This window comes from Delphinapterus leucas, chromosome 14 (assembly GCF_059928025.1).
Source record: "Delphinapterus leucas isolate spDelLeu-1000000601 "Yukka" chromosome 14, BTC_Dleu_Yukka2, whole genome shotgun sequence".
Classification (NCBI taxonomy): domain Eukaryota; kingdom Metazoa; phylum Chordata; class Mammalia; order Artiodactyla; family Monodontidae; genus Delphinapterus; species Delphinapterus leucas.
The window spans coordinates 46223985-46234239 of record NC_143142.1 but is presented as its reverse complement, the minus strand read 5'-3'; positions in this window follow the sequence as shown (position 1 = coordinate 46234239).

Below are 10255 nucleotides of genomic sequence, written 5' to 3'. Positions count from 1 at the left end.
CACTGTTAACACAGCCAGACTAGCTGGCTTCCTCTAGGCATTCAGATCTCAGTTCAGATGCCACTTCCTCAAGGAGGCCTTATCTGCCCTTTCAATCACGAGACACCAAGTTGCAATCGTAACACCGTATTTTGATTCTCTGCAGAGTACTCATTTCCATCTGATGTTATCCTCGTATATTTATTTACAGGTGTGGCAGACAGACTTCAAGGAAGCCCCCGTCATCCCCGTCTACCGGTATTTATGCCTTTGTATAATCTCCTCCCCTTGGGTATGGGCAAAACCTCTGACTTGCTTCCAACCAATAGAATATGGCAAAAGTGATGGGAGGTCACCTTTTATTGCAAAGGGGATGGAATGTCGTCCTTGGGTTTAGGGTACATTATAAAAGATTCCATTTCTTTAGCAGACTTGCTTGAGAGACTTTATTTTTTCTGGCTTTGAAGAAGCAAGCTGTCGTGTTTTGAGAGACCCCCATGGAGACAGCCATGTAGCAAGGAACTTCAGGCAGCTTCTAGCAGATCAATAACCCCTGAAGTTCCATACCTGCAGGAAGTAAATGCTGCCAACAACCACATGAGCGTGGAAAAGCCCTGAGCCAGGCCCGGTCTATACCTTGATTGCAGCTGTGGGAGACCTTAATCAGAGAACTCAGTTAAGCCACGTTGGGACTTCTGATCCGCAGAAATTATGAGATAATAAATGTGTGTTGTCTTGAGTCACTAAGTTAGTGGTAATTTGTTACACAGCGAGGGAAAATGAAGACACCAGTTTCTTGTCTCTCCCCAGCTAGACTGCAAACTCCAGCATTCAGAAGAGTGCCTGTCACATAGTGTTCAAGAAATATTTGTTGAAGGAATGAATGAAAAGAATTGGATTATGAAACATTTTAAGTGGCAACGGCATTCCCATGATAATTTGGTATATGAAAATTGAAAAAATGGGCCAATGTAGTAGGAAGGCACTAGGTGTCATAGTGGTCAAAGTATGGGCCTTGAAGTTGAGCAAACCTGGATTTCAACAGCAGCTCTGGTTATATTATGATTCCAAGCAAGTAATTTTACCCCGATCTTTTGCTTTCTCATCTCTTAAATGGTGATAATAATACCTACATCATATATGAAGTAGATATGATAAGGATTAAATAAGATACAGTATTTAAAGTCTCAAATATGACATACCATAGACACTCAAGAAAATTATTCTCAAATAATTTTTAAATTATTTCTCAAATCCAAATAGAAATTCTAAATATCATTTGACCCATGAAACCATCAACACTACTTTGATAAGAATTTTGGAGTTGAAGAGAAGGAGGTCATATCTGCTCTAAAGAGGAAGGATGGAGGACTACTTCTGGAGTATGAGGCTATAATTTAGAAGAGCATAAACAGAAACCAAAGCACAATAAAGATTAGATTAAGATTTTAAACAACACAGGGACTTAAGTCTATCACAGGGACTCTAGTCTATCATTAAAATACTTCGCATTTATTGAGAGCTTGCAATATGGCAGGCACTTTGCTCAGTGCTTTAAATGCATACGTTTACAACAACACTGGATTACAATGCTCATTTCACAAGTGAAAAAGGTGAAAATATTCAAGATGTGAAGTATACTGTTTTTCTTCAAATCTATATTTCCTGCCCTTTCCTTGCTCTGCACGACAGAGAACTACATTTCCCAGGCTTCCTGTCCTCTGACTTCTGCAAGAGGTGGCCAATGGGAGGTACTTGTGGAATGTGGGAGGGTGGGAGAAGGGGAGAAGTTAGTATATTTCTCCTCTTCTCTTTCTGCTTCCTGGGGCATCTCCAGAAACAGCTGCTTCTCCTCCTTGGTTGTATCTACCACTACATGGGCTTCTCTCCAAGGTCTCAGTTCTGCCTGGCATCGCTTCCATGGTTCTAGTTCCCACTAGGCTTCTAAATCCTTGGAAGCACCATGCCCTCCCCACAGTCTCTCCAGCCATCAGGGAGGGTGCTGCTTGCTATTGCTGCTAGTCTCTAAATAGCCTTGTAGATTGACTTCTCAGCTCTGTCCAACTTCCTTATTTAATTTCCTTTATTTGAGAGACTTAAAGTGGCTTCTGTTTCCTGGCTTTATCCTGATGGATTCACATTTCAAATATACAATTTAAACCTAAAATTCAAATCGTCTCCAAAGCTTGTGCTCTTAACAATTAATGTACAAGATTGTTATGAAAAGAAATCAACTCCTTCAAGGGCAGGAAAAATTAATATGATTTATGCAACTATCCACAATAAGACCATGGTATAATTATATAACATTTATTATATAAAATAATATCTGAGATATTATTTTATATAATCAGGAGTCAACAGGAATCAGTTAGGAATCAACACTATATTATTTAGCAAGTATTATATTCATTTACAAATATTAATGCTTAATTTTTCAACAATAATTAAACTTTTTATTTAGAACTACCATTTATATTCACAATGTAATGCATGTTATTCCATGTAAAACATGAATTGGATTTTGTTGAATAAAAATTTAAACACTTGAAAAGGAATAATTCAGTGCTATAATTCTACAAATTCTAAGTATTACTCCTCCGTATATGATGTAAATATATTTTACAATTAGAACATCATATAATCAATTGACATAGTTGACTCTAATTTTTCTTTTTTTAGGGATGAGTTAAGGTTTGGTAAAAGAAGACAAGGAAAACAAACTTACTTTCTATGATTCAATGGGACTACTATAGTCAAATTGATAAGGATTTTTCAAGACAAGCTCTATTTATTTTATTGTCATACCTATTTATATTTGGACTCTCAAATCTACACTTGCATATACTTCTGTTCTTATCTCATTTCTGCCATATTTGGCTTCATGATTTCTTACTCAATCAGGAGTTTCTTCTTTCATCTTTTTGAATATCCTAATCATATTTATTTTAAAGTTATTTACAGATTGCTCTTACTTTTTTATTTTATCCAGAATAGTTACATTTCTGACTGTTGATTTTGTTCATTGTCTTTCTTACTGCCACGTTTGCTTAAACATGTGTTTGTTTTGGAATTTTGATCTGTGAACTCACTAAAATGCTTATTTATTCTCTCCCTTTTCCTCTATTGACCCTTTATGGGTTTTTTTTTTTTGCAGTTTTGAGATGACCTGGAGAGCTTCAGGCCAAATCAGGGCATATATTCATGGTTTATGGCTTTTGTGCTGTTCCTAGCAACATGCTGATCTAGTTACTAAGCTAGGAGATGTCTCAGCCCATTACTGACTGCAAAAGTGTGTCTGTTCTCCCAACTTCCCTAGTGACTTTATATAAGCCTTCATTCTAGGCAGTAATTTGAAAATTTTAAGCCTCATTTTAAAGGTGGTGGGTGTTTCTACTACAGCATCCAAACTTAGGCAGTTAACCAGACTCCAATATTCTACCTCATATGGGGCTTCTAGAAGCAAGAGTTACATATCTATAGTTTTAGTATTTATCTTCAAATTTTAACACACACACACACACACACAAATCTTTTTTCTAAGAAAGTCTAGAATTATTTTGTACTTCTATTCTTTTCCAAAATAAGGGAAGACCTCTACTGCACCTCAGCTATCCATTAGACAATGTCCTTATTTCTATGTCCACAATTACATTTATCTAATTTTTTAGCACATTCATGTATTTTTACTTTCCTTTTTAAAAAGTATACTTTATATGTGTTAGGAACATGGCAGTGATGGATGGCAGTGTTCAAAGCATATACTTATATTGCCATCTTAATTATTGTCTAACTCTCTATGACTATAATACTGCTGCAAAGTTAAAGAGTGTGAAAAGATTATCACATTTCTACTGGTGTAGCTTACAGATTGTCAAAGGATTTTAGCATTTAAATGAATAAGTGGAATGGTCTTCAAAAAAAGATTTATTTAAAAATTAATGTTAATAGTGTAACATAATTAAGGGAAATATTCAAAAGAAGAAATATTCACTACTCAATATTCTTCCTCTCCTTGATATGGCTAATTTGATTAATACACAAATATACATAGAAAATTAGTGATGTTCCTTCAGTGTATTCATATTGGAAAACTACCCAATTGTTATACATTGTTGGCCGCATCTCTCAGTATTTTAAGACTCCTTTGCAATTAATTTCAAAGCTTGCACTAAAGTTTCTGGTGACAAATTTCTGTCCTTTAAGGTGGATTTTAATTTTAACCATGACCAAAAATCATTCAGAAACAAGTTTCTGGATTAGTTCTATAATTTAAGCTGAGTGATGCATTTTTAGGTCTAAGCAAATGTTTTAGAATAAAAATTATGCAGTAAGTCTCTTTTGTGATATGTAAATTGAGTCTACAAATAGTTTTAAAAGAAGTACTTTAAAAAATGTTCTATGCCAGTACTTCCCTGGCTGTCCAGTGGTTAGGACTCCATGCTTCCTCTGCAGGGGGGCGTGGATTCCATCCCTGGTCGGTGAACTAGGATCCCATGCTGTGCAGTGCGGCCAAAAAAAAAAAAAAGTTTGATGCCATTATTCCAGCTTTCTGAAGCAATTACTTTGATGCAAACATTCATTAAATAGTAGATCCTGGTATATTTGTTGAAAAATCCATAAAATTACCTCATTTTCATGCCTTAAGAAGGGGACAGGGGGCTTCCCTGGTGGCGCAGTGGTTGAGGGTCCGCCTGCCGATGCAGGCGACACGGGTTCGTGCCCCGGTCCGGGAGGATCCCACGTGCCGTGGAGCGGCTGGGCCCGTGAGCCATGGCTGTTGAGCCTGCGCGTCCGGAGCCTGTGCTCCGCGGTGGGGGAGGCCACAGCAGTGGGAGGCCCGCGTACAGCAAAAAAAAAAAAAAAAAAGTATAAGAAGGGGACAGGATGCTTGAGTTTTTAATCTCTGGATCTCTCATGAAATATCTCTGGTTTTGAACAAGCAGCCTCAGCTCACTGGACTCAGCACCTCTCACTGTCAAAGCGGGAGTGATGGCTAGCCAGGATATGGATTTGGAAAAAGCCTAAAATTTCCTCTAATGATATATTTATGACATTTACACTCCTTCATATACTCCAAGCAGGTCCTGTCATTTGTCAACCTTTTCTAGGTTAAATAATGAAGACGCATTTTATAATTCTACATTAGATATCATTTTCCTAAACTTTAACTGTTTGATAATTTCTTCAATTCATTTTAAAGTCCAGTGAATCAAACTGGATGTTAAAGAAACTAACCGACGTATTATAGCAGAGATTTACCTTAAGGCTTTTTTTCTTTTAATTGACATTTTTGAATATGTTCAGGAGTCATGTTGGCTTATTCACAGCACTGTTTTGCTGCATCATTCTTTTTTTTTTTTTTTTTTTTAAGATGTTGGGGGTAGGAGTTTATTAATTAATTTATTTATTTTTGCTGTGTTGGGTCTTCGTTTCTGTGTGAGGGCTTTCTCTAGTTGTGGCAAGCGGGGGCCACTCTTCATCGCGGTGCGCGGGCCTCTCACTATCGCGGCCTCTCTTGTTGCGGAGCACAGGCTCCAGACGCGCAGGCTCAGTAGTTGTGGCTCACGGGCCCAGTCGCTCCGCGGCATGTGGGATCCTCCCAGACCAGGGCTCGAACCCGTGTCCCCTGCATTAGCAGGCAGATTCTCAACCACTGCGCCACCAGGGAAGCCCTGCTGCATCATTCTGCATGTGGAAAACTGGGACAACCTTCCTCCTCTCCTCCTCTCCAACCTCCCAGGCTTTTAAAACCAGGGTTTAGAGCCACATTATTACAAGTTCCCTGAAATGTGGTATAGTTTCTTTGACTTTTATTCCAGAAATGATTTTTTTTCCAATAAATGGTAAAACACCTCATATCATCACAATAGACAGAAAAACAAAACTATAACAAAGACTTTTTTCCTTGTTTCTTGCTATTTTTTTATATTACCAATAATAAGCGTAACAACACCTTTAGAGCCAAATTCCTTGTAGAAATTAATGAGATGCAGCTAATGTCTGTATTTAGTGAGCCCAGTGGCATATAGGATGGATAGGCATAAGTCAGTTTAGAAAAGATAACAAGTTAGTGAAAAGCTAATAATAAAGATACTAAAGTACAGATTTGGGGAAAGTTGGTAAAAATGCCATCTCAAAATTCTAGTGAAAAAAGTAATTTCTTTGATAATATATGTGAGATTTTAATTAATGTCTAAGGAATGGAATTGATAACTTGATTGATAAAAAAAGACGCAAGAGGGAAGAGATATGGGAACTTATGTATATGTATAACTGATTCACTTTGTTATAAAGCAGAAACTAACACACCATTGTAAAGCAATTATACTCCAATAAAGATGTAAAAAAAAGAAAGATTTTTTTTTCCTAAGGTGATTCTTTGATGGTTCACTTTTTAATGGTATTTTAATCTCTTTAAGAAAGATAAGGTAAAATGATATTCGGTGACTTTGGTGACCTTAGTTTTATTTTACTGATACGGTCCCTTCATTCCTAAAACTACAGTTCCTCAAATTTCCTTATGCCACTTACTGAACTGATCAGGGCAGACAGCAGCTATCCTGGGCTTCAAAAAACTCTGTGACTTGTGGAGAAGATAGCTAGGAATAGAGATAACTATGGTTTTCTCTATTTTTGAAGGAATTCAAAGACAAGCTTCTTAGATTTTCTTCCAGTTGATGATAGCGAGGGAATCATTTTCAGTTGAGATTTGTAGATTGTAGAATATGTATTGATACAGAATTTTAATTTTAATCAGCTGATTCCTAAGATTTTGAAAACATTTTTTAGGCACTGCCTTGGTTCCATCATTTTTGAATTTCCTGAATCTTATCTATAAATATTGCTATTTCAATCATGAGAACTATATCTGACCTCAGTTGAAGGAGATTGAAGAAATTGCTTTAAAGTAATTTTTGCTGTTTATCTTATGCTAAAGTAGGAAAATGGGGCTTCTGCTCTGTTCTCAAGATAAAGCAACCTGTCTCATATCTTTCTGCTTGCTCTCTTCCTGGAACCACTTCCCTGCCCCAACCCCACACATTTCAACTCCAAAACTCAACACCATGATGGTACGTGTCACTCAAAGAGCACGTGTGACCGAAAATTCCTGGCATCATCTAAATCCTTTCTTATACTAAATAGCAGGTTTATCTTATCAAACACCATCTATAGTATAACCAATGGAAGTTGAAATAACTTTTACTCCAATAGATTTTTCAGTGTGATGAATGATGGTTTCTAAAATGTTATTGATACACATCTTAAAATATTCCTGGGCTCATCACTGATGAAGTGGTATCACCCTAATGATATCGATAGTATAGTGGTTTAGTTTCCGCTATACACTTTGAGTAAACAGGAATAAATTTCTAACACCATAGCATACACACACATGCACACACCCACCCCAAATAGTTGCATTAATTTTATACTTAGAGTGAAAAATGAAAAACCATATTATCCATTAGTTTTGTTTAAGAAAATTATTAGTCATCATTCATAAAGGTAATTTGCATAGCCTATACCACTGTGATAATGTCTCAGAGAAAGCTGAAATGGGATAATGTACAAAAGACACACTGGTATTTATTATTATTATTACTATCAGTATTAGCTATAGTGCTTCTATCTTAGATGACATGATTTGAAAGAGAAATAAAGCCTTTTAGACCATCTGTAGGAACTTACATGCCATTGGAGGTTTCAGTCGACATTTTTAAGGAGTTGCTGCTCATTTGTAATGCCTTGGTCACATTGCAAGAGAATGTTTAGAATACATCAAAGTGCTAAGCAGATTACCAGTTTGATTTTGCATGTTTTCTTTAGCAAGGATGAGTATCAGATATCTCTATTTAAAAAGTGGAAAAATAATAACAGTAGTTGACACCTACACACTCCCACTTACCTCATGCCTTTAGAAGAATAAGTGAGTTTTAACTGAGTAAAACAGAAGTAGAAGTAAACCTATAAGTGTGTAATCCCCGCTATTACACAGTAGCTACACATACTCGTAGAATCTAATGTGTTTCTTATCACAGGAGGTCTGAGGGCATCATTTGTTGTACCTACTCTTTATGGGGCAGAAAACAGTGAGAAAGGCATTTAAAATGTTTGGCTTCTCAGAACTCACCATGAGGAGACTATCTCTAACTAGGACTGAAGTCACTTCTCACCTGAAGGGTTGGTTTGTCTCCACACCCATGAAATCTCCTTTTCTCTGCTGACACTGCCAATTTAATTTAATTTTATGTGTGATGTAGACAGATGTCTGCCAGGAGCTGGATGGAGTCCATTAACGCTTCACAGAGGGAGGGAGGTGGTTTTAATACTTAAGTGGTAGTTGGCAGCTCTGACTCTTGGCCCTAGCTTGGGAAAAAGCCTGGGCCCCTCAAAACTTAACTCGTTTTTGGTACACAGGCTAATTTCTTAGACCTTTTTTCTATCGTGAGCAAGAGAGAAAAACTAAGAAGTGTTCCTCAGCTGATTCATCTTAAAGGTGGCTAAATTAATGATTAATTTAGAATAGAGCTATCTCTTTCCCAAGACAGCAATGATGACATGTATTGTCAGTGCTGTGATGGCACCTCGTTCTATTCCATATTCTATGCATTTTCAGAGGAAGTTAATTTCATGGACTATTTCCAAGTGGCTGAATTCTCAGCCTCACCTCTCCTTAAGGCATACAGGGCAAGCAGAAGTCCACACAGGCATATTAAAATCTGAATGAACTGCCAATTTTATATGTAATTATGATTGCAAGATTCATAATTTCTGTAGAATATAGTCTACAAAGCTTATTTCTTTCACATAATCCTTTATTTCTTCCCGGGGCTGTCAGGCAAGACTCATTCCAGTGAGCACCCTTCCAGCTTTCCTGAATGTGTTTGTTGAGTATTAGAGAAAAATCTTAGCCAACCTCCTGGGCTAACAAGCACCTCTCTTGTAATGCTTGCTGCCTTTGCCTCTGACAACTGTGATCAAGATCTCTTTACTCGCTGCTCTCTAGTCAGATTGTAGCACTTGATTGACTCATCTGGTGTTTCCCTGAGGCAGAGCTGTCAGCCAAATATACCCAATCTGAGCCATCTTTTCTCTGGGGTTGCCCTCTTAATTCCTACTTCCTGTTTTCTCTTTCCTAACTAGACCAGTTTCTAAGGGATCTTCAGGCTTTCAGTGTAAAATAAAATAATGTTTATTTTTTTAAGTGCTTTCTGGCAACTTTTTAGGAGATTTTATCAATAAACATAAAAGACTGAAGGCAGTTTTTGTTTGTTCTGTTTGCTTGTTTTTTACTCTCTTAACATAGATTTCTTTTTGAAAGTTTGCTTTAGATGAGTTCCTATTTTGGCCTTCATTCAATCCCTTACCCATTAGCTTATAGTTCATTTCATTCTAAACATTTCTTTTTTTGTGTTTGCAGTTTCAACATTCTTTTAAAGACGCAGGGCTGTAGAAAATGCTGTGCTTGATCAGGTAGAATAAATTAAAGGGAGTGTCCTAGATGTTGGCAACGAAGACTGTCATTGTTTGACAAAGGGCAATTTGAGATTCAGCAGTTTCCTTTCCAGATTAAGAAACCGCGTCCTAAAAGACAAGTCAAATCATGAGTGCAAAAGAGATGAGAGATTTATATAAGAAATTAAATGTACATTAGAAACCCTGATGGAGAGACTCCATTTTTGTCACTTGCCAAAGACTCTACTGTGAGATAGACCATTACTCTAAATGCTTCACTTTCCTGTTATCATTTTTCTTCATGTATTATTGCCTCCCAGCCCTTTATAGATTATACTGTTCCTTGGCAAATTGCCTATAGTGCTGGCCTTCAGAAATGTGGTTCCAGGGTCTGTTTTTCCACTTCCTGTTGCTCTCAGCCATGCCATATTGCTTCAGCCATGAGACCAGCCAAAAGCTAGCCAAGACCATGAGGCTTGGGATATCACTGCATTTCTTTACTAGAATGGCACTCTCAGGGAGGTTAGACTACCTTCATTTCCAGTTCTTTTCTAAAGCTCATATCTCAGAAACCTGGATGCTGACTTCAAATAAACTATTATTAGCCCAGCCTTGTGTTCAGCCTCTGATAAGCGTCCCACGTGCCATACGCAAGAAAAGGCCAGTAGCTGTTCAAGCCTTCTAAGTGTGCGGTTCTTTGAACCTTACAGAACATTTTCATAACCAAATTATTTCTTGTTTAACCCTCACAAAACTTCTATGGGTTGGATAACAACCCTACGTTACTGGGACTTAGCCAGATTCAGGGCTGGCAAAT